Raw genomic sequence first — 24,041 nt, forward strand, 5'->3', positions numbered from 1 at the left:
ATAGCCAGCGCAGCCTGGGCACTGCGTCTGCTTATTCTGTTAAGAATCAGTAACTTTGAGCCCATCCTTCCCCTCCAGCTAGACTTTCTTCTTTTTTTTCTTTTTTTTTTAAGGCTGTGAAGACAAAGGGATGGAATGAAACTTTCTCCTTACAGCTGGCCAGTCTTTTGGTCCCACAAATCTGTCCTATCAATTCATCACCTTCACTGCAGGGATGCCTGCATTGGAGGCTGATCTGTTATGCCTCCGGGTCCACAGCCCTGAGCAGCCTGGGATGGTTTTGGAAGCCAAAGCAATACAGGTTCAGACGCTGAATGTCTGATTCCCTCAGATCTAAGCACTGTTGTGGAATCAAATTAAGATTTGGATCCTGCTTAAACTGGAATACATCTGTAGCAGCAGATACTTTTTACAGCTTTCTATCTGATTCAGGATGGAGGGCATAATTACATTCCTGAGAGCAAATCCTGATACTATTTGGATACAACCTTGCCCCTCGCTCCAGCAGAAGCAGGTTTGAACCAGGGAAGACAAAATGCAATTCGCATCCTACTGTGAAGAGCTGTTCAGGAGAAATGCACTTTCACCCTTTAAAACTCAGACAAAACCAGATTTCATAAAAAATTTATCCTGTCCTTCCATATAACCAGCAACATGACATTAATTTCTTCCATCTCACAATGTATTTAATGAGGGGGAAAAAAAGGTACATGTGCACACCCCTTTCTCCAGTGTTCCTTGTTATTCTTCCAGAACAATTCTTCAAAGCTGCTGAGATCACTGTATGTTACCTCCTTTTTGAAGGATCAGATACCTTGCATCAAAAAGCATGCAGGAAAAGTTCTAGGGCATGAAACCAATTTTTGCGCACTTTTATCTGGGTCAGCTTTTCTATTGATTCTGCAAATACCATATCATTTTTTAAAAGCTAAGGTTTTTTAGTTTAAAAAGAAGAGAAAGAGAACATTCGAACTTAAGTCAAACATCCATCTGAGCCAAGAATTAGTTTTGTTGGGTGACTCCGAATCAAAAAGGTAGGATTTTTTTTAATAATAAAGTCTAATTAACAGTGAAAGAGCATCTGGATTGATTTCTAAATACCCTGCTTCTATTTTTATTAAATACTATTTAATGTCTTTGCCATTAGGTGTACAAAACTTAGCTGACAACGTATAAGAAAGCTAACGTGAGACAAACACATTAAAAACACTCACACAGATGTTTTACCATTAATTCATCCCTCTCTTTCTCTGCCCCTCTGCCAAGTTTTCCTCCACAGTTATGAACTATTTGGCACAGCCTCCGGCTTTGCTCTATGTCATTTCGTCAACCCGATGTGTGTCTTGAGGTGCTCTGAAACAGAAATAATAAATAAGAACTGGCCTTGCGTGGCAAAAGGTCGGACCATGTTTTAGGAGAAGATGACTTGTTGCAGACATCTTGAAGGTCTCATACCAACTTTATCTGTACACAGGTGGGAAATGGAGAAAGGACACTTCTAGGAGGATGCCTACCAACAGGTGACAGTCTGTAGTAGGAGTGACTCAGAAAATTCACTTGCAACTCTAGATGACAGCAGAAAAAATAAAAAAATAAAAAAGCAATTAACTTTTGGTGGAAGCAAAGAGGTAATGAACTGGCTCTCAAGTGCTTTTCCAGGATGGAGTGCTTTTACTTCTGAGAGATGCTTTTTGCGTATGTTGGTGGTGATGTGATGCTGAGAATAACACCACATTGCCCAAGAGCCTGATTAGCAAGTGTGCTTCTGCTGGGAGCCAGGCACTCGCTTTGGCCAGCCCTCATTTCACAGGGACTTGGGCACATGGTGAGCGGGGCCATTTGCATGTGCACTTCCAAGTCAGAGCTCAAGAGGGGTCTGACTAAGCCCAGCATCTCTTTCCTGGCTCTGGGACACCCATCTGGCACACTCAAGATCCAGAGAATCGTCAGGACAGATCCTTTTTTATATTCCATTTTCCCAGTCTGAAGATCTGGGATGGAAAGATGAGTAACTGTTTCCACCACACCAGTTGTGCAACACAAACAAAACCTGCAGCCTAGCAGATTTCTGATACGCAAATGATTAAACCCCAGCATTTTATTGCCAAGATTTTAGCCAAGTAAGCCTTGCCTTCATTAGGGACACCACGCCAGTCCTGCACTAGGCTGATGGATGCTGCCTCCAGCATCACACCTCTATAACCAAAGAGCCACAGACAAGTGAACTGCCCTCACCGCGGCAGGGACAGAGGTCCCCTCGGCCAAGGGTGACCCTCCTTCCAGCACCCCACCATGCTGTACTCCACCCACGGCTGAAGTGCAGTTCTTAATATACTTCTAATTGCAATAATTATTTCTCTACTACACCCTGGCTTCTCTCTTCCCCCATGCATTAACTGGTTGCTTGGAGCTTTCCAACCTTTCAAAGAAAATGCCTTGAAAAATAGACCGGGGAGGCTCATGTTAAATAGGGGAATGAAAAGGCATTGCTAGCTACCCCAAAAAACTAGGCCAGGCTTCTCCTGACCAAATCTCCAGGTATCTCTGAGGCAGTAACAGTTGGCACAATTCTTAAAATACGCACAGGCTGATTAAAGGCTAGCTTACAGCACTCGCTACACTTAAAGCATTAGCAGTGAATTTTAAGATCGAACAGACACAATGACTTTTGAAAGCAACCTTCTCCAAACCCAGGGCTGCCCACTGAACCCCCTCCCTGGCTGGCTCTCCCACCTCAAAGCACACCGAGAGGTGGACCTTGGGAAAGCCAGAGGTACCAAACTCAGTAGCAACAGCGGTACCAACACCTTGGGTGTTGCTCCGAATTCAAACCTCGGGGATGCTTCAGCGCTGAAGTGGGTTGCAAACCCCAACTTGCCAGGGCTCCTGTGCCATACTGCTCCTTCCCCAGGGGCCGGGTGGTGGTGCCAGCCTGGCTGGGAGATGCGGCATGGATGGCAGCAAGGGACGTGGGAGCCTGAGCAGGGACAACCGGCCAATGCACCTCCCTGCTGCAGGAGGCAACTGCAGAGCAGATGTTAACAAAAGCACATATCCCACCCTAACAGGACACTTTCCCTGGGGGAATGTTTTTCCCTCTGTGTGCCACATCCCAGGCCCTCTCCTTCAGCTGCTCCCCTCACACTGAAAAACCTTTGTTAGTGGAGAATTCCTTGTTATTCCTCCAGACTCCTCACTCCAGTTAGTGACCCTAAAAAGCAGCACTGAGTAACTAGCACGTACCTTCCCCTCCTCTCCCTCACACCAGGGAGAAACAAGGGCTCCTTTCCTTCAGTTGCCTTCCCCACCTTCCTATCAAGTATCAGAGCAGCCCCTCGCCATAAGGAATTTAATATGGGAAGTGTTTTCATACTCTTATTATGGATGAGACAAGAGCAAGACTGATAGTTTGGATTTATTTATGTTATTTCAGCTTAAATCAAGGCTGTGGCTTCACAAGACTGCCAATCTGGCTTTGCCATGCCCATGACTCGACGGAGACCACCATGTCCCAGCAGTACCAAGTGCTGCCTGGCTACGACCCCCCGGCTGACCCAGCTGCTGGGCAAACGGTGGCCCCAGCAGCACATCACCCCTGCAAGCATCGGGGGCTGCAACGCCCGTGGGTGCAGGATGGGCTCCAGCTCCCCTTTCCACCACACCACTCTGTACTGTCACTCACTCCATACATGTGTTTCACCCTGCTTACTAAGACCTCCTAATTTAAATATTTAAGCCCCTTTGCAACAAATGTAGATGCTTTTGCCTGTGCTTTTGCATGCAGACTTGAATGAAGAGGTTTTGGCTACCTGTCCCACAGTAGGTTGTAATACATGGGGCAATTTATCCTCTTCCACAGAGCTATCAGGCAAACAGGTCAATGTATGGTTATGCTGAAAGGGAATGGACTCTATCACACTGGATTCAGAAATGACAGTGGGCAAATATAGTCAGAGGTCACTGGAGAAAGCGACTGGAAATGCTCAGATTTGTACAGAATCATACAACAGTTTGGGCTGGAAGGGACCTTTAAAGGTCATCTAGTCCAACCCCCAACATATATACAACCTCTGCTCAGTGAGGTAGGCAGCAGCTTTGAAGTGTCTCATATAGAGTAAGCTAAGTAAACACCTTTAAATAAAGCTCAGTAACCCTCCAAATCCAGGCAGGGTAGTTATGGCTCTCTTCTAGCCTGTCCTTCATGTATCTTCAGAGAGGTCTGTGAAACTGGTCATAACTTTGCCATCGATTCCTTTGCAACACTTTATGACAACTTCCCAATAACTGGGAAGCAGTACAGCAACGTCAACCATAACATCCTCCGCTGTCCAACAGCAAAGTGCACAGCTTGGATTCCATTTGTATGCATATGCTTGCATTTTCCAGATCAAATGTGTGGTCTAAGCGAAAGCCTCAGCCAGAGCCTCCACTGCCTTCATCCAAACTCCGCCATGAGCTCTCACACGTCCCAGTGAAACAGCCAGGGCTCCACTTGGGCCCTTGGGCCCCGAAATCCCTTTGATTTAGAGCTCTCTGCCCTACAAGGGGCTCTGTCATGCTCCGTTCAAAGATGAACAGTGCTCAGAAATTTTATTCTTGGTGGAAGCTGAATTTAAAACGTTTTTTTGCTGTCCTCAGTGGGGTTTCACATTTTGCATATGTGACAAAGCAGACATTGTCTGTAAGTAGCTAAAACCCTGATTGCACAAAACTACCCTAAATCTAGAGCATCCACAGACCAAATCTGACCTCTAGAAGCAAGATGCTCAAATCTGCTGCTAAAATAAAGGCAGAGTTTGGTCCTGGAAGCTTAAGGTTGCCCTGCAGTTTGCAGCACAGCCTGACTAAAAATCTGTCAAGTTGCTAGTCCACACCTCAAATAGCCCTGTCAAGTTGTACCATCGGCAAGAAGCAGCCGAGGCAGAGTTTTATTGTCAGGGAATGTAAACAGACAGCAGACAGTGCTGCTCATCTATCTCAGGTTGGTGCATATAATTTTAATTAAAGCATTTATGTAAATACACATGCAAATTAGGTTCAGTATAGCATCTGGCAAATTACTATCAGAGCCCTGAGGCTACTGGCAAATTATCAGCATGAGCTTTCATGATGTGAAGGTACCAAATCCAGTCTTGGTCCGGGAGCTGAATATTTTATTTGGCTTAAACTGGCAGTAAACCAGTTTATCGGTACATACATGAGAAGTTAAATAGTCTTCCATTTGAAAAAAAGCTCTTAGGAGGTAAACCAACATCATTAAAATCTGTCCTTCAGAGAGCCTATGTCTAGCAAGAAAAAACCAAAACCCTTCTGCATTTCTGTAACACCTATCAAAGGAACTCAAAGCGCCTCTGAAATGTTAATTAACCCATACTCTCCCCAAGGGAGATCTATCTTAAAGATGGTTATATGGAGTCTGCATTCATCTCCCATTTGTCAAAAGCTCATAGGAGGGAAAGCCACAGAGATTGGATCTGGACCTAGGAGCCTTGAGCCCTTGCTCCTCCACATTCTCGTCACAAGACCTCCCTCCCCAGAGTTCACAAGAACCTGCTCACACCAAAGAGGTGCGAACCTCTTTAGCCTAGATATCGCTGCCTCAAAGTAGTGTTAACAACAAAACCTTGTTAAAACTGCGAAGTTGATTATATGACAAGAAAAATAAGGGAAAACAAATCACAAGAGGAGGAAAAAACCCACCCAACTTTTGAAAACTGAAGGAATCTTTATATCATGCTGAAAGGATCTTCGGAAAATGAAAAGCTATGACCAAGATAATGTTCACAGCAATATCAGCATCAACTTCTGCTGCTTATTCCTTCCCTCAAGGTGCACTTCCATCTTCAGGGTCTTGCAAGTGGGGATCAATTCCCCTTCTTTCAGAACCCTCCATTAAGATCAACGCTGGGAAAGAAGCAACAGCTCCTAAGGCTTAAGAGCAAAACTTAATTTGATCAACAGCAATAACGCTTAAGCACGTGCTTAACATTTTCCCTGCAATACCCTTGCAAATTTCCTAGGGTATGAATTTCCCACCGGCACTGAATGATGTGAAATCACATTCCCCATTTATTGAGAATGGATGCAGAAGTTGACTGGAAACAGTTGTTACTACTGGTGACAAAGAACAAGAGAAGGAAACACAGAGTCACACAGGTACATTCACAGCGTGACAAAATGTGTCACATACGTGACATCTAACTATGACAACACTGTTTGGAAGACATGTGTAACCAGCATTTTCTAAGCATATGGTCATACACTGGCCCCTTCCTGTGCTCACAATTAAAAACAAAAGAGAGGGACAGGAGCTGAAGGAATCAAGCCACAGACTGGCCTGTTTGCATTCCTTCGCCCAGGTATCAGTTATAATGACTGCACGTTCATCTAAATGCTTTGCTTATTGACTTTTTTGCCTTCAGCATTTTGCCTCTAAAAAAACCCCACCCAATCAACAGGTAAAAAAAAAAGAGTGTTGTTCCTGAACATTGGGACGCTGGTGTGATTTCCTACAGTAATGGTGAGTTCCCAGCTGCAGGGAGAGCATGGTAGAGGAGGAACAGGGAATCGAGATGTTATTAAGGACATTACACACAGGTCCCATCACCTGTGACCCACTGGAAGAGGCTAAACAGAAGCGCTTCATGCCCTGGGAAGCCAGGCATCCCTGCTCTCCATGGTTATGAAGAGAACTGGCACATAGATACATACAGATACAAGAAACTTGCTGGAGAGCAGTAACATTTCAGGCTCGGCCCCTCCATAGCATGTTTCTGTCCTGACTGGACCCTGCTCTACCAAAATAATTTTCAGGGTCCCCTTTGCAGGAAGAAAAAATGCCAAGAGGGGTGAGGGTGGGGTGGGGGGCACAGGTAAAAGACTGCTATGAAAGATGAGACACTTCCCGTTTTTATTCTGGGAGAAAACCCAAGCTGAAACCAAAGCCTTGCCACATATTTGTTGCAAGTCAGAACCCATGTTCCTCATGGAGGCCAAGTTGGCCATCTTGATGGTTTCTTGTTGACAATCACATCTCATTAGACTTTTATCTGATTTGAGACTTAATTGGGCAACTCCAATAGACCGAACAATTGCACTAGTTTTGCCAAAGGCAATAAGTAACTTTAAACATACAAGCAAACAGATAAATAAGAGACTTGCAAGTCTGCTGTGGCCTTTGCCATCTGTGGCTCTCACCTGGCACATCCTTGGGGACCCGTTTGGAAATTGGTGTGTCCTGTACTGTACTGAGAAGCTGAGCTATTCAGGCAGCAAAGCACAACCCAGGGACACGAGTGCACTAGAGGAAAAGGAGAGGCAAGAGGGTCTGGTCCCAGCCAAGCTACAGGAGAGGAGGTTTTCATTCTCCACCTCACCCTGTGCAAACCATTTTCATTCCTCAGCACTTCTACACGTAATTCTTATTAATGAAACTTTTCTGTGTTGCAAATGCTGGGATGGAAAATATGCAAGCAGATACCAGATGCTTGTATTTTAAGAGGGATGAGATTAAATAAGCACCGATAAACCGCTCTCTTCTCTGCCTCTCCAATGAGGCTGGGGGTACACCTTGAGGTGTTTTTCTCAAGCAAAGAAATGTGCAACTCTAAAAGGCTGGGGAGGAAGAGAGGAGTAGCATTTCACCAAAGGACCTGCAGCAGAAGTGTAGCTACATCAGCTCTTGAGGGGAGCCAAGGATTAAAGCTTGGTGTGGAAAGACAGAGTAGGTGGTAAAAACCCAATGGAGTTACCCATCTTTTGACACCCAGGGGATGAAAATGTGCTAGGAAGAGGGTGAATTACTGCTCTGCCCAAGAGGTAAAGTTGTGCCTTGTTTCCTCTGTCTGTGTATTTTCCCACTTCTTATTTTTGGATCTTGCAACACTATCCAGCATTAGACGGCACATAGCTAGGATAACAGCCACCGTGCCCCGCTCCGGAGTATTGCAGGAACACCAGAACCACCCCGCAACGGACGATGACAGAGGACCCGTGACATTAAAATAGGCCTTCCAACTCTGTTTTACTGAGGAGGATCTGAAAACACCCCTTTGAAAATGTACAGGAACGAAGACCCCCGAAGCACTCCAGCAGCAGATGAACACCCACATAACCTTGCCAAAACACTGCACGGCAGATAGGGCTATGGCAGCAAAGCCCCATCTCTAGGCAGGACTCCAGGAGCCCAGGACGAGTCCTCCGCAGGCTGGAGAAGGGGCAGCTTCCCCAGCACATGCAGCCTCGGGGCTGCGTCACGACAGTCACACCTCTCCATGCTTTTTGGCCAGTACAGCTTTGCCGGCAGAAGCCTGTAGTGTAGGCATGGCTTAACCCCAAGCTGTTTTCAGAAAAAGGTGAAATGTGAGCTGCCTTCCCCAGCACACATTAAACCTGCGTCGTAATGCCGAATTCAGCCTCTGGGCCTCTCCACACAGAGCTGCTCCGTCTGCTGGAGGTGGGGACCATCGGACACTGTCAAGTAAGAGTCAAGGTGCTGATGCCATGAAAGAAATGGTTTTCTAAAAAGCCTAACAGGACAGTTTCCATTGATATGCAAAGTCCAGCTAAGCACTGGCTGGGGCTCCAGCATGTCACGTTAGTGCAGAAGGACCCAACTACACAAGCATGGTGGTCACAGGGTGAATTTGCGCTCCTTAAGCCAAGGCAAGCACAGTGCACCAACAGCATCAGCGGCAAAAATGAGAAACTAGCACAGCTCAAAGGATGATTAAACTCTTCTGAAAAGGCCAAGTTTAGCAGTTCTTGCCGGACAGCTTCACCCCAGGACAGACTCAACCAGGAGGCATTTTATTTGGCTGGCTGACCTGTTCCTCCATTTCTACCTATAGCTATAAGGCCAGTTTTGCCCATTCTTCCTTTTAATTTTAGGCTTAGATAACACTTTCCTGAGTCAGAATTTACCATGAACTAAAGAGGCTGCCAGCTGGAACACCCACCAATCTAAACACACATGAGAATTTACGCTGACAATACCAAACCTGGGTACCCCCCCACCCCTGAGGACACAAGGCGAACACAGATACAGATAACGAACAGATGTTTTCTATGAAAAATGGAGACCCACAACTCCCAATGAACTGCTGGCACCCCACTGATCACTTAGATGCCAAGACATCACTTTAAAGGCTAGACTTTAGAAACCACGATTCATAACTGTGAGCAATCATTTGTATCTTGACATGACTACACTGGCAGAAAAGAAAAAATTAATGAGTTGCAGCATCCTCCAAAGCATGGTCCAGTCCTTAGTCCGCAAGTGTTGAAATCAGGAATCTGGCCAAGAGTGCGAACAGACATGCTTTTGAGAAATGTAACCCACAGCTGAGCAGCATGCAGAAAACACATCTGGAATTTCTCTGCTGCCAGCAGCTCTTTTAGTTCCTGTTATGACACTAAGAACTGAAAGCTGGTGTTTCTACAGAGAACCCCTCCCTCTTCCAATTATTTCATAGGATACACCAAGTTTCTACTTACTGAAGGTGTTAATTATCGCTGTATTTTCTCACAGTATTAATACATGGCAGAGGTAAGACACAGCCCCCAGCACTTTGAATTACACTGGTCTTCCCTCTGCTCAGGAACAGAGATTTAGCAACATCCCTCACCTGTGATTCAATCCCATACTCAGAGAGGAGGAACAAGGTCTGTTTTGGGCAGACTCCCCCTAACTACAAAGGAACAAGCAAGGAAAGGGCTCCCAAAACTCAGATGCAGCTTCATGCCCTTGCTGGGATGAGGGGGCAGACCTTCCATGAGAAAGAGAGCAGCTCTACAGATGGAGAGGTAACGGCACCACTGGTAACTAAACAAATGACGATGATCTGCTCTGCAGCCTCCACTGCAGCTGGCTCTGGAAGAGCTACACCAGCCAAGGGACAGGGACTTGATTCCTCCATCCACCCCTTCTCTAGCTTTTGGAGGAACTGCTTCAATCAAGACTGACAAGAGTCGCTCAAGATTTGGATGCTGTTCTTGCAGCAGCAGAGTCCCAGAAGTCTTCCCCAGAGACACGCTAGTTTTGAGGGCAAAAGCAGATGGCACTCAGCATGCTGCCGGGATATTCCCGGAGATGACAACGAAGTCCCACCAGGGCCTGCCGCAATCATACAGGGTACAATACGGCCATGTTCTAGCACTACGTTGTGGCAACCACCTGGCTACCTGAGCAGGCTCTTCATCTTGTCCTAGCAGTATGAAATTAAGCTGTTAAGATAAACCCTTAAATGCTGCTTTGGTGAAGAACAGGACTTTGAAATTCTACCCTACATCCACCGTAACTTTGCTCCATCAACTACAAGGAATGGCTCCAGGAGAGAAACCAAGCATCCCTTGTAATTTGATACGATGCGGGATAAAATATTCACACTCTTGTGAGAAATAATAATGAGAAAGTTGTACCAGAGAATGCTTCTGATACGGATCTATTTTGCTGCCTGGCTCCAGTCCGGCACTACCCGCGAGCCCTGAAGCTCAAACAGCATCAAAGACTGGCCATTCTTGATATACCCTGCATCTTCCAAGCACACAGAAGCCTTTCAGCTCTAAAGGCTAGCTGCATATGGAAAAGACGTTAAACTTTGTACAGACCGGTCCTGACTCCTGGAGTCATACCTGTTATCTTTAAAGCATATTTCTCTACTTCACCAAAAAAAACCAAAACTCCCACACGTATTTACACTAGTGTTAGCTGTGCAGATGGCTGTGGGAAAGAAAAATAGATTTTAATCTGCTTGGAGCACCACCAGCCGAGCTACAGTAGCGATTTAGTGGACAGACTCTTTATTGCTGGTAAATATAAGTGACAGGAAGAACAGTTTTATCTCCAGAATCTGGGTGGAGGGGAGATAATAGCTTTCCTGCTGCTTCTTGGTACTGAAGGGAGCAAAAATAACTGGCACCTTCCCAGGGAAAACACTACTCAGTGCTCCTCTCTGCGATCATGAGGGAGCTCTGTTTGGGATGGGATGGGAACAACCTGTAGCAGTGGCTTCAGATGAGGCTTGGTGTGTGTCACCCTCTTTCATACTAACTAAACTTTAATCAAAAGTAGCCTTACAGTTCTGGGCAAAATCATTTCCATCTTCTGCTGGTTTCCCATTGCTTGGCTCCAGGCAAACTGTTCAACTTTTGTGCCTCAGTTTCCCCAGCTGTTAAACAAGAGTAGTAAAACCTCCCCTGGAGGTAGCATTTATGCCTTGGTGCTCGTACAGTGTGATGCAAAGGAAAGCACTACAGGAACTACAGGTCATCAGCGAAGCAGCCAAGATGCTGCTAAGAAGGCAGAGCACCAGACACTAGACTAGGTAAGTCTGTTTACAAATCTGAGGTGTTACAGGGGGTTGCCTGGAGTAACGGCTCACCAGGGGACCAACTTAACCACCAATGCTTCAGCAAACCACCAGCCTGCTCGGCTCCTACAGCCAGACATGCAGCGTTAGCTTGGAAAGCCAAAAAAAAAAAAAAAAAAGAGAAGTTGCCAGCTCCTTCATATTCATGAGCTCTTTAATAATGCTCAACAAAACTTGGAGGCATGTTCTCTGCTGCTGCTCCTGCCCTTTTGCACAGTGAACAAGTCATAAATATTTCAGGGGAAGAGTCCAGAAAATCTGCAAGATTGGTCCTAGCCTTTTACAGCATTAATGAGCAGGCCATTAATAGTTAATGAAGCAGCTGCTGGTGATCTCAGAGGTAGAGGCAAGACCAGAAGAGCAGTGTTTGCCCATTCACTACAACGTGATAATGCCAGGGAAAGCTTGATCCTTTTATCAAATCCTCCCCATCACGGCAACACCCAGGAGCTGATCACAGGCCCTCTCCAGCAGAACCGCACCCAGCTCCCCCTGCCCCACTGCTGTCACCCAGCTGGGATGGAGACTGCTGCAAATGGCCTGAAACCACCATCCCGATGCTCTGGGCATATCCGTGGGGGTGGAAAGACATCCATGCTGCATCTTACTTCAAGATGAGCGCAATGTCCCAAATACTCACACAGGCAGGACCATGCAATGCATGTGTGCACGCTGTAGCTGCACGTATGTAAAAATGCTGATAAAAAGAGTGGGGGCTTGGGCCTTTTAAGGGTCTCCGCTGCTTGTTCAAAGCTGTACCCTGAAAGCTAAGTACACAATATCATCAGGCAGCCAACTTCAAAGAACCAGCCCCTGTGATTTCATTGAGGACTCCGGAGAAAAGGTATTTTTGCTGTGCTTACTCTTTCATACCTCTGCACTGACATCACCTCGCCCGTTACGTTTGCAGCGGGGAAAGCACATCGCCTTTCGGTAACCCCACTTGCCGGGAGTGTTACCGAGGATGGGCACCCAGCGGCTGCAGCCTGCCAGCCTGGGCAGGGGCAAAATGAAGGGGGGTAGCAAGAAGAACTGGGTAAAAGTTCAGACATCGCCAAACTCCACTTCCTTCTTTTTATTCCTGCTGGTATTGCTGACGTTTAAGGGATCTGTGAGGTCAGTTTCTGCCTGCCTCCGTGTTTGTGTGTCTGTGGGTCTACCAGCCCCAGTACTAAATTTTTTTTTTTACTTGCTGGCTAACGTCTGTCACATTTGACAGAAGGGAAAATCTTGGAAGACAGTAACTTCCTACCACTCCCTGAAAACAGACAGGGTGTGGAAGAGAGATCCCCATCACAACTGCCAGAAGTGGAGAGGGGTTACTGACACCTCTCCTGGGGCACACATGAATTCAATCTCACGAGCCAAACACACTGGAAAGCAGTGTGCATTGGTCCCACTGGCCCGAGAAATAATCGGTCTCCCGGATTTCCGCTCACATCACATCTGGCTTGTCACACATGAAGCTTTTTCTGCTCAACAACCGACAGGGGTCTGCAGAAAAAGCAAGGATTGCTAGCAGAGACTCCCTGAAGACCCTCAGGTGGATAGGGAGAGCACAGACCCTTCTTCTTCAACAGCAAGCTCATGAACCAAGTGGGGTTTGGATGCAACCTGAATCTCTACCTTTTATGTACGTGTCCTTAGCACAGAGTGCAAAAGTTTACACTTCAGGCCGTGATGCTAAAAGCTGGCAGTCAAAAGCCTGGCATTCACTGGGAAGAAGAAAAGGAAAAGAAAAGCTTAATTTCAAAGTTGCGGTGTTAATTCCACCCTCCAATCCAGAGTTGTTAAGCAGTGCCGGAGTCAAAGGCAACTGCAACATTGTGCCCTTTGTTAAATCATTAACTACCATTTGACTAATCTATCTGCAGATACTCTCTGAAGAAACAAAAAACTTCTATATCAACAGCCCGCTCTCACCTGAAGAGTGGGCTCCCAACAAGCACCTTCCCAACAAGCACCTTCTGGGATGTTCGTCTTCTAGTTTTAACAAAACTGGTCCTTGGCTTTCCTTGCCTTCAAACAAGACTCTGCCTGCCTGCTTTCAATGCAGATCAAAGGTGACCTTAATAGATCCTCACTGTATTAATACCTATAAAATAAGTTTATGATGTTAAATTTCAAGTAATTATTTTATTCTGTAATTTGATTAAAACCCATCATTTGCCAAACATGCCTTGGAAAAACAATATCACTATTTGAACTTAATAATTAAGTACGTAATTAGCAATTAATGTATAGTGCTTCCTTTTAAAACCCACAGCATGTAACACTCCTTCATGCTTTAAGTGGGGAGCATCTTAAAGTCGTTATAAACCTTGATTTAAAGGCTTTAATACCCTGAACTATTTAAATCACATTAAGGATGAAACTTCATGTATGAAGAACCCTGCCAAACCCAGATGTGCATTGGCCTGTGCCTCACCCTCATACCGTTTATTTCACATAATTTAAGAATGGATATTTTAAAACCGCAGACAAGTAAAAAAGAAGTTTCATGACCAAAAAAACCCACCCAACTTCAAATGTTTCTTAATCAGCTTCCTACATAGCTTCCAGTTTAAATTAAAAAAAAAAAAAAGAAAAAAATGTAGTAAGATTCCTGGTATTTTTCCTTCTCTAGCTACACTGTAGAAGTTTCAGTACTAAGTATGTGTCAAACTTGCTGTTCCCAACTTTCTGAGTACTTTTTACTGACTTTAAAACACAACAAAGGGACAAGGGCCACTCATGCACTAGCGAAAAATTAATCAAGCTGCAGCCCCAACCAAGCCAAGTGGCCACAGCAAAATGTGAAGAGTGTTTCAAGATGAGTACCTACATGTAAAAGACCAATAATAAATGGTGACAAATCACAGACCTTCTCTGCTGTAGTGCAGACCAGCAATCACAAATTTGAGCACAAGAAGGGTCTCCTGGCTGATCTGTGCCACAGGCTTGGTGTGGGAACTCTTCTGGAGGATGCTACGGCAGTGCCTAGATGCACAAACCAAACCCAACATGACAGTGACACATGGTAGCAGCCTCCACCCTGAGGTACAGCAAAAAGGTCACGACAAGAGCGAGAAGGAACAAATAAAATCCCCATCTACAGTGGCATGAACAAAACACAGGCAGATTCAAAAATAAAATAAAATAACAGAAGCAGGTTAGACGAAAACACAAGCCAGTCTGAGCGGTCCTGCGAGAGCTGCACCGGCTGTGGGGTACTGCTTCTGCCAGGGAGAGGGAAACAGGAAAGGATGCAATGGGTCCAGGGCAGCTAACTGAAAAATGTGATCAAATTCCAACACTGGCTGAAAGAAATCGATACAGAGAGGAGGCTCAGGTACGAATGCAGCTTTCCTGTGCAAGTACACTGTTTCCAAAAGGCAGCAAACTACACCTCATGCCGTCACACACAAAACATCAAAAAGAAAAGTTAAAAGCATGGCAGGGACACTGGTAATCCCCATCCCCTCTTGCTGCCCGTGACCTTCTGTGAGTAACACAGCCTGCAAAGAGCCACAAGCTCGTTGCCCTACAGTACTGCATACTGTTTACATCACCACCAATACTGGGATGCAGCAGTGCTGATGTTAAATATCCAATACCCTCCTCTCAAAGCACCTCGCTCACATTTCAGGGGGTGCTTCAGATTTAATAGCGCATTTCAAAGCAGGTCCCTCACTCCACCAAGCACCACAAAAGCTCTTTTGCCTGTGGATGGAAAGGAGCTTTCCCTGCCCAGCGAGCACCCTAGCACAGCAGGCTCCCTGCTGGGATGCAGACAGAGCTCTCCAAAGTGATGGCAGGGTGGAAACAGGCAGGTGAGGGAAGAGGGCAAGGAAGAGGGTACTACAAAGAAATCAAAAATGCAAAACACGCACTTTACAATGTACTTCCTCCCCAACTGGGCAGAGGGTGCAGACAGAGGTTTGTCCCTTTTTTTCTTAATTTAAAAAAAACACCACACCATATTTAAGTCCCTTAGAAATGCTGTGGGAAAGGTGTAGAGGGCTCAGCAGGGAATCGGGGCCAGCTGGCGAGGGGTGTGCTGCTGCCTGGTCACCCCCTGCTCCCCAGAGCTGCAGACCCTGAGGCTGAAAGCACCGGCTCTTGAGTGCTTTGCGGAGAGAACAAGACCATCCGCTGCTTGCCAAGAAACAAGAGCAGAGCAAACAAAAAGGAGTTCAGATTTCAGGAGATTAACTTTAAATCCACCAACTCGGCACTCTGATCTGCTGCTGCAGAAGTGATGGGGCCGGAGCTAAGATCATCCCTATGCATGAGCTCTTTTTGGCATAAATAATACCTTGTGACACTCCTCTCCTGGCTCAGACATGCACTGAGTGTTTGCACACTTCTCCTGGACCGTCACACAGACAGTGAACATGGAAAAATACGGTAAAACATGAAAATAAGGTACTCATAGGCAAGATGAAGATCGAGGATAACAGGACAAGCAAGCATCACTTAAGGCACTTCAAGTATATTTAGGCTTGAAAGCAAAATACTTTAGAGCTAACATTTTTTCCCCTGTATCAGATTAACTGTGAATTTTGAAACTTGTGTTTGCCCTGAGCAGTATTTCCCAAATCACCTCATCCCTTCAACATAACCGCAAGACAGGCAGACAAGATGCCAGCAGATAGGCAGAGGAGGGGCATTCTGTAAAAACTGTTTAGGCAACAGTAAAATTGTGAGGATGCTCTAACTCTAAAGAAACAGAAGATGCCAAGCAAAGAGCAGTTAAGAAAACAGTTCTCTCCGAAGACATTGTTCTTCCTCGTCCCTCCTATTGCTTTAAACCACGTGTGGAGCCTACTCTTTCCTTGTGCTGGATGATCCCAGATAGGCAGAGGGAAGTAAAGGTTTCCTAAGGCAGCAGTGTCCTCTGAATTTATTCAGCACCAGTTGCACCTGGAAACTTCCCACTCGCAGCAGCTGGGCAAAATCTGCAGGTCCTCAGCAGCCACTGACCCCTGCACGCAGCCATCCAGCATGATTGTGCTGGGGGCTCTGCTGTGTTTGCTAGCGCTCCCACACAGCATCCCCAGGCACTTTCCCTGGTTCAAAAACCCCACACAAGGCTTTTTCAGCATCTTATCACTGCCAGCTTCTCAAATAAAATGAAACCTAACTCTCAAAAATGTAACACAGTGGAGCTGGTGCCTTCCTGGCAAGATGCTTGTACCTGAGCACAGGCTGGGTAGACCTGTGCCTTCGGTTAAAGCCCAGGTAAAAGGGTTTCCAGCTCTCAAAACAACCTGGCTGCCCAGTCCTGAGAGATGAGGAACAGATCTCAAAATTCTGCAGCTGCCAGGTCACGATGACTCCTGGTACCATGCATTACATGACAGTAATGAAAAGCAGCATCACATTTGTGACAGGCTGCAAGCGATGTCATGGGGATGCCGGACAGTGACAATGAAATAAATGAGTGATAAAGGACCTGTAACCACCTTTTGCTGAGCAAAAGGAGGGTGTTGGTGCAGTGGTCCCACAGGTGGGAGCAGCGATAGCAGTGCGAACAACCACCAGGTTGGTGGAAAACACCAAGCGCTCTCCCCAGGAGGGAGCTGAGCAGTCAAGCAACTTCCTTGCCTTTCAGTCACTTGGAAATAAAGAGGTCCAACCAAACACCACTCTTCTCAGAAGACCAGGAAGGGGAATCTTTGGAAAAATGCAGAAAAACCTCAGCTCTGGGGGGACCGTGATCCTCTGGCATAACCCAATCTTCCCCAATTTTCACAGAAACTGTACCTAAGCTCAGCAGATGACAAGCACCAAAGCCTGTAACAGCAGTGTGCTCCTAGCATATCATTTAAATAAATCAGTTTCTGGAGAGACAAAAGACAAGGAAAAACTCCCTGCGGTGCCTGACAGTTCGTGCTGAAGAGGATGCTGACAAAAAACCAAAAAACCACAACAAAACATATTTGCTTTAGAGGTGGGAGGCAGGAAGACGGGTGGGGAAGGCATCTCCTCAAAAACACTTCAGGCCAGAACCATCAGGACTTTCCTTTATTTCGTGTGAGAGTGAATCAGCAGCACTCCGCCAGCCCGGCAGCAAAGCTCGGAGATGCCGGCGCTGTCTGCTTCGTACTGGCTTCTCCCTGCAGGAGAGGACACAAAACCTCCCCACATCGCTTCCCAGGGCCTCTGTCCCAGCACTCTTTGAAATCCAACAAAACTTACTACCTCCAACTGTTTACTCTGGAATTTTCTTCCAGCAAATAAGATTTTTAAAAAGAACAAGTATTTTCCCACTCCTGCTATCTAAGTGTAACGTAAAGTAACTGAAACTAATAAGCATGAAATTAGGTTGAGAGATATTAAAAAAAAACATCCAAAGCTTGCAGGGTGAGAAAAAGAAACACATACATCGGAGGCAAGGGAAGGGGCACAGAGTTCTTGAAAAACACTGCCATTTTATTAAACCCTTCTGAGGGTGCCTTTAGCAGCAGCCCAGAACCTGCTTTTTTTGGGTGCTATTTAAAAAAAACGCACAAACCACAAGATTCTGCTTCAAAAGAAAGGAGATGCATTCTTCCCTATACAGCTTTGCTCACAGGACTTCTTCCTCCACTCATCAGACCGGACAACAGGTTAAATAACCCTGAACTTGAAGCTTCCTTAGTTATGGTTCTTGACTCAAAACAAACAAGAAAATCCCTTTCCACTTGTTTGTGCTTTTTTTCTTTTTTTAAGCTCCAGCGAGTGAAATATGCAGTTTTAACACTTACTAGAAAATTGTGGGAACAACAGACAATGACAAAAGAGAAGCCAAAATCAACAGGTAATTTGAGGTTGCAGATTTAAAAAAATATTTAGCATTTAAGAGGGGAAATAAGGTCAGGACGGGAAGAATGGGGAAAAATGAGAGGCAAGGAAAACTAAGACTTCAGGGCCATGGTGGGGTATGGAAACTACTGTGAGAAATTCCCACCCCACCTCTCTGACGGCTCGCATGAAGTTAATTATCCCCTCCGTTGGTGCCAACTGGGACCACGCCGTAAATCACACCATCAATATGCTGCAAGCTAAAAAATAATACTTTTACATATATATATCTATATATCTATATCTATATATATATCACTTAAGAAAGGAGGGAGTGCCACAGAGAGTTGCTTCTGACCAAAACTGTTTCCATGCAAGCCCACAGATAAGGGGAAAGCGAATGGAGTAACACAAGGGAAGTAACTTTGTTTTCAGCTTTGCCACATTTTTCCAGGAGAGGTTGAATTTCAGGAAGTGGAGGAGTCTCCCAAGCGAACTGAACTATGCTGTGGTCAGGTAACACTTGTCTGGAGAAAACCCCGGGACGTGCACAGAGCCACTTGTGTCTCAGCCAGGATGCGTCTGCTCCTGTCCCCCAGAGCTTCCAACACCCGCTCCTGCAGGGAGGACTGGGCTTAACTGGGGCTTAACTCAAGCAGTAAAAAGGGTTTCCCAGAGAGGGGTGTTGATGTGCAGGCATCAAGAGCTGAACAAGCACATGACACAGACATCTCTGCATGGGAACATCTCATGTCAGGTGTGTACCGCTAACACTTACCATGCGGTTCAATCAGCCAGGGCAGGACACGTCACTGAGGTAGCTGCACTAGCAAAACCTGCCAGCAGAAAGGCTGTTACACCAGCAAAGGGGCATTTCTTGCTGATGCCACTTACCAAACTCATCGCACGGGGTTGGGAGGATAAAGTCACAACCAGAAAATTCACCCAAGGAGCAATTTCTTGGCATGGTCGTAGGATGCTGACCCCACCAAAGCGCTCATGCACTCCTAGGTGTTGGGTACCCTGTGTAATGAGATATTATGTAGTCTGAAATACATACATGCTTACTTTTTCCCTGTAAGAAGTAGTGATTTACTGTAGTGATAGGACAAGAGGCAAAAGTTTTAAAGAGGGTAGTTAAGATTGGACGTTAAGGAAGAAATTTTTTACAGTGAGGGTGGTGACCCACTGGAACAAGTTGCCCAGCAAAGCTGTGGATGCTCCACCATTAGCAGTGTTCACGGTCAGGCTGGATGGGGATTTGAGCCATTTCCTGCCCATCACAGGGGATGTTGGATGAGATGATCTTTCAGCCCAAACCCTCCTATAGTTCTATGATCTTATGGATGCTGGGGTTGCCCTTGGAGCCAGAGCCCCAGGAGGTGGGCAGCCAGAAGGTCTCCCCCGGCTGTGAGATGAGGGGCAGCACGAGATGGAGATGACCTATATCACTTTGGAGCTTGTGAATGGTGTAGATGGCAACTGAGCCCAGGGGTGAGCCTGGACCACAACGCTGCTTAATCTGCAGTCTATGGGGCAGCCCGGCTGGGCATCTGCAAATTCCTCCCAAAACGTCTGCAAAAGTTAATTTGAGAGGCAAGAAAGTGGTGAACGAGCTTCGCTTCGCTAGATAAGGTCTCGGCTGGCAAGTCTGCTCGAGGGCCACAAGCTGGAGAAGATATAAACTGTAGATGTATCTGGGGAGGCTCGTTGCCAGAGTGACACTGCATTCCTTGCACGCGCCCTGCTTTCACCACCCAGCATGTACCCTGCACACCAGGCCAATTCAGAAAAGGTTGTCAAAACTCGCTGAAATCCCCCCCGCTCCACTCCCGATGTGCGATTTCTAACCACACAGGCGTTACAGATCACCTTCTTCCCCATTCGCTTCCCAACCCTTCCTCCCTTCCCCGTCAGCCCTCCAGATGGCAAGTGCTCCCCTCTGCCAAGCGCCGACATGAGCCTTCCCACTGCCAGCCCCGCTCAGGGCATTGCCTGCTGCAGGCAGCTCGGGCACATGCCATCTCATCCGCGAATTCAAGGGGATACTGCACCATAACCCATGTCCTCGGCTACCAGAATACCCCCACACCAAGGGGACTTTAAGTCCCCTCTCAGTTACCGATGCCAAAACCTCCTCTGCTTGCCTGCGCCGTCCTCCCTCTGCTCGCTAACAAAAAACAGCCATTTGAGGCTTGTTCAGTGCTAAATACACAAAATCATTTCACACATCTCCCTCAGTTTGACTGGATCTCCCGGTTTCACCAGCCGACTCACAATACTGGTCATCTTACATGAACTCAGCTTATGGAAAATTCAGGTTTCACTTCCGAAACTGGTTTTGGGCCCCATGGTTCTGTGAAAGGCTTGCCAAGCGCATTGTCTTATATCCAGTCCCACAGAGTTTCTTGAAACAACCCCAAGTTCATCTTTCTTAAAACAAAACAATCAAACAACCCACCCTCCTGATTTGCAAAAGCATGGCAGGGTTTTTTGGTTTTTTTTTTTTGGGGGGGAGGGGTGTGTTGGTAATGTCTGAACTGCCTCCGGATGGCAAGGCTGGAATTGAGCTCTCTTCCCTTCATCTTCCCAGGGCCAATTCATTTCATTCCCATTTTGCTACACCGTTGCAAACCAAACTCTCAACTACTACCCTGTATGAAAAGTATTTGTAATGTTCTGGAAATCAACAGCTCTTCTGGCTTCTTCAGAAAAAACCCAAACTTATTGCTACCCCAGGACTGATCCATACCATGGCAGTAAACTTCAGACCCATCTGTTCTTGAAGGGTTGATAAAATAAACTAACACCACAAATATTAGTTCCAGCTGACGTGACACATGTAAACACACCTTGACAGAAGACCAGCAATTACTTTAATGGCTTTAAATTGATGCCTTTATAGATTATTTCAATGCCTCCTTTTGTTTATTACTTACTTTCAATATGAATAGATACCGACATCCAGCTGTGCATGTTACAACCTCAGTTTGCAAGTAACTTTTAAGGAAAGAACACACTTGCTGAATTATCCTCACACATGAAAGCCAAAACTACAATTACACTCTCTCCACACAAAAAGCAAATGCAGCTTTAACTGCAGCCTGACAGCCATGCTAAAATCCCAAGGAAGTCAGTTGTGCCACTGTCCATTTCTAAACAAATTGTAATCAAAATACTATTTTGGTTTATTTTCAGTGGATGTTTTCATTCCTTAAGTGGACGCACAGGAAAACAATCTATACGTGAGTCAAAACATCCCAACCAGAAGACACTCCGAATAATATTGCTGAGGATCATCCGAGTTAGAGCAAAGCTAAAAGGAGTAAAACCCAAAGATGTCACACATGCAAATACAGTGATGTCATGCCTGGCATTAAAATCTTCACCTTGTACGAGGATGAGCAAAACCTGCTGTGTTCTCGTTCCAGCCTGCAGCAGTTTGAAACTGGTTTGAAAATGTAAAAAGCAGCAAGTAACTTTGCTATATTTAATGCTAGCTTTCTTTTTTTGACTTTTAATAAAAACACAATAAAATTTGCCTCCCTAACAAAAAGAACCAAAACATGATGCTGCCAACTTGGGCTGCCTCATACAATGGATTATTGATTTTACAGACACTGTCTAGAAATTGTTGTACCCTGTAACCAGGGTAAAAAGGGGAAAAAAAGTGGTACTTGGAGAGAAAGCAGTTGGAAGGAGCGTGCTCCTTTCAAACACTGACAGCAGAGATGTCCAGTGGGATGAAACTGGAGAACTTCTGGGGGGGGAGCAGGCAGAAAAATGTCATTTTATAAAGGTGAGTAATCACACAGGGTCCAGGCTGATAACTGAGCTGTACACATCTCTAAGCGCTTTCCAGCACTGAGTTCATCACAGGTATAAGAAGAGAGGACGAACACAGGACAGCTCTTGGTCATTCATTTCTGCAGAAGGCTGGAAGGGGATAAACATGCACACAGCTGCTGAAGTAAAGTAAGGACTGGCCAACAACTTTAAAAATGCATGGGCTAAGAAGGATATAAATGCATGGGCATTTATATTCTCCCCAACTGCAGGCCAGTACCTTGCTTTCCCTGACCTGGAGATCAATTTGCAATTCTGTGTTTCAAAGAGCTGTTGAGTTCATACAACAGACTGAAGCCACATCTACATTAGAAAGGCTTTACCGGGACAGGAATATATTACACTGGCAAAGCACTCCGGTCACAGATACCTCTTGAACAACAAAATTACTCTTCTACCGGTCTAATAAAACCACAGCTACACACAGCAGTGTTACTTCACATGGCATTTCCCAGTAAGGCCACATGCAAAAGGTTTCTGCTAGAGCCATGAGACCCCTGCTAGTCACACCTGTGCCTGCACAAATATCCCAGCCCTGGCTAGAAGGGACGAGCTCCATGCAAAGTTTAATCTGGAGGTTTTTTTTTTTTAAAAGACAATTTATTGACCAACTACATGTGGATTATTTTAGGTGAGCTGGATGACAAATCAGAGAGCGGCAATCATTTACCCTCATTTGCTGTAAAAGAATTACGTTGAGACATTTGACATTTTAGTTCTCAGCCTCAATTTGGAAAGTTTATTTTTGGGATGACTAACATTGCTCCACTAAAGGATGTGCTACGATCCCTTCCTGAACTGGGACCTTGACACCCGTGGGACAAAAAAATCCAATAGGAAAGACCAGTTTTGCCTAGCAGACAGCCTTCGGCTGTGACCCCCTCGAGGGAGCCCCTGTGCTGCCAGAGTTGCAGCCTCACCAGGCACCGCAGGCTCCAGCACCCTCACCTGCTGCTCCCCACGGCCCACCCAGCACCCAGCTGGGAGGAGGTGCTGACACCCAGCAATCCTGACCACCCAGTCACCTTCCCACCCAGCAAGATCCCTCCTCTTCCCTCCAATTCCTTCTCCTTTGGATGTTTTCCCCCCTTTCTGCTCTCCACCTTCCAGCCTAAAACTTTTTGCCGAGTTGCCCTGCAGGGCAGGGTCCTTGCAAGCTCCCAGGATTTAATGGGAGCACCTGCTCTGAGAGGATGGAGAGCCTCCATCAGAGAGGTGCCTGGGCAGCCCAAAGCGGGAGGGCATCGGGGCCATGCCCCCCCACCAAGCTGTCTCCCACAGGAGGGAATCCCAGGAAAAAGGGAACAAAAGGGCTCGGGAAAGAGCTGGGCAAAGGGATACCCCAAAGTCAGGCAGGCACATTCCAACTCCACTTCCAAGTTTTACTCCTAGCAAAGAGGGGAGAAAATTCTGTCATTTGCTGTCTCCCTCATCCCAGAGGGAGAGAGAGAAGGGGGGGGGGGGGGAAGGAGACGGTTGTGTGATGGCTTTGGAAATCAGCTAAAACAAAAGGGAAAGTCACCTCTCCTAAAAAAAAAAGGGAAAAGAAAAAAAAAAAGTGGATGCAACATGCCAAAGGCCGAGCTTCCCCAAATCTCCCCATCCCGGGGAAAACACAAATGCCAGAGGCAGGCAGAGACTTTCGCCGAGGCTGCGGGAGGGATGGAGCGGGCGCCCGGCTCTGCCCCGCCGCGCTCCGGGCTCGGTGCCGGCCGCTCCGCTCCGCCCCGCCCCGCCGCGCTCCGCGGCCACCGGCAGCGACCCCCGCGCCACGGCCCCGCCGTCACGGGGAGGCTCACAGCGGCGGAGGGGGGGGGGGGGGGGGGGGGCAGGGAAAAAAACAATTAATCAAAAATTAAACCAGCAGAAAGCGCTGCCAAGTGCGGCCGCGGGCGCGGAGACACGCGTGGCGGCGGCGCCCGGACCCCCCCGCGCCTGCAGCCCCCCCGGGGCGGCTGCCCCCCGCCCTGCCAGCCAGCGGCTCCTTTTTAGAGACCGCACTGACAAAATCGCCCTGCTCGCCTCTACGTAACGCCCTGTCGAAAGCGGACGCCATAT

At 46.7% G+C, this 24,041-nt stretch overlaps 1 protein-coding gene across 8 annotated transcripts in view; it reads right to left on the minus strand.

The window, feature by feature from the left end:
• Positions 1-24,041, minus strand: part of ZHX2 (zinc fingers and homeoboxes 2) — a 76,637-nt gene that overhangs the window by 51,988 nt on the left and 608 nt on the right. Inside the window, exons 2-3 of one of the 8 annotated variants that reach the window (XM_056330184.1) lie at positions 19,032-19,160; positions 13,293-13,464 (exon numbers count right to left, since the gene is read on the minus strand). The exons of 3 other annotated variants lie outside the window; for them this stretch is intronic. The gene's annotated coding sequence lies outside the window, so the exon portion shown is untranslated. 4 more of the 8 variants (XM_056330185.1, XM_056330186.1, XM_056330183.1 and 1 more) reach the window with 4 other exon arrangements.

Source organism: Falco biarmicus, chromosome 3 (assembly GCF_023638135.1).
Source record: "Falco biarmicus isolate bFalBia1 chromosome 3, bFalBia1.pri, whole genome shotgun sequence".
Classification (NCBI taxonomy): domain Eukaryota; kingdom Metazoa; phylum Chordata; class Aves; order Falconiformes; family Falconidae; genus Falco; species Falco biarmicus.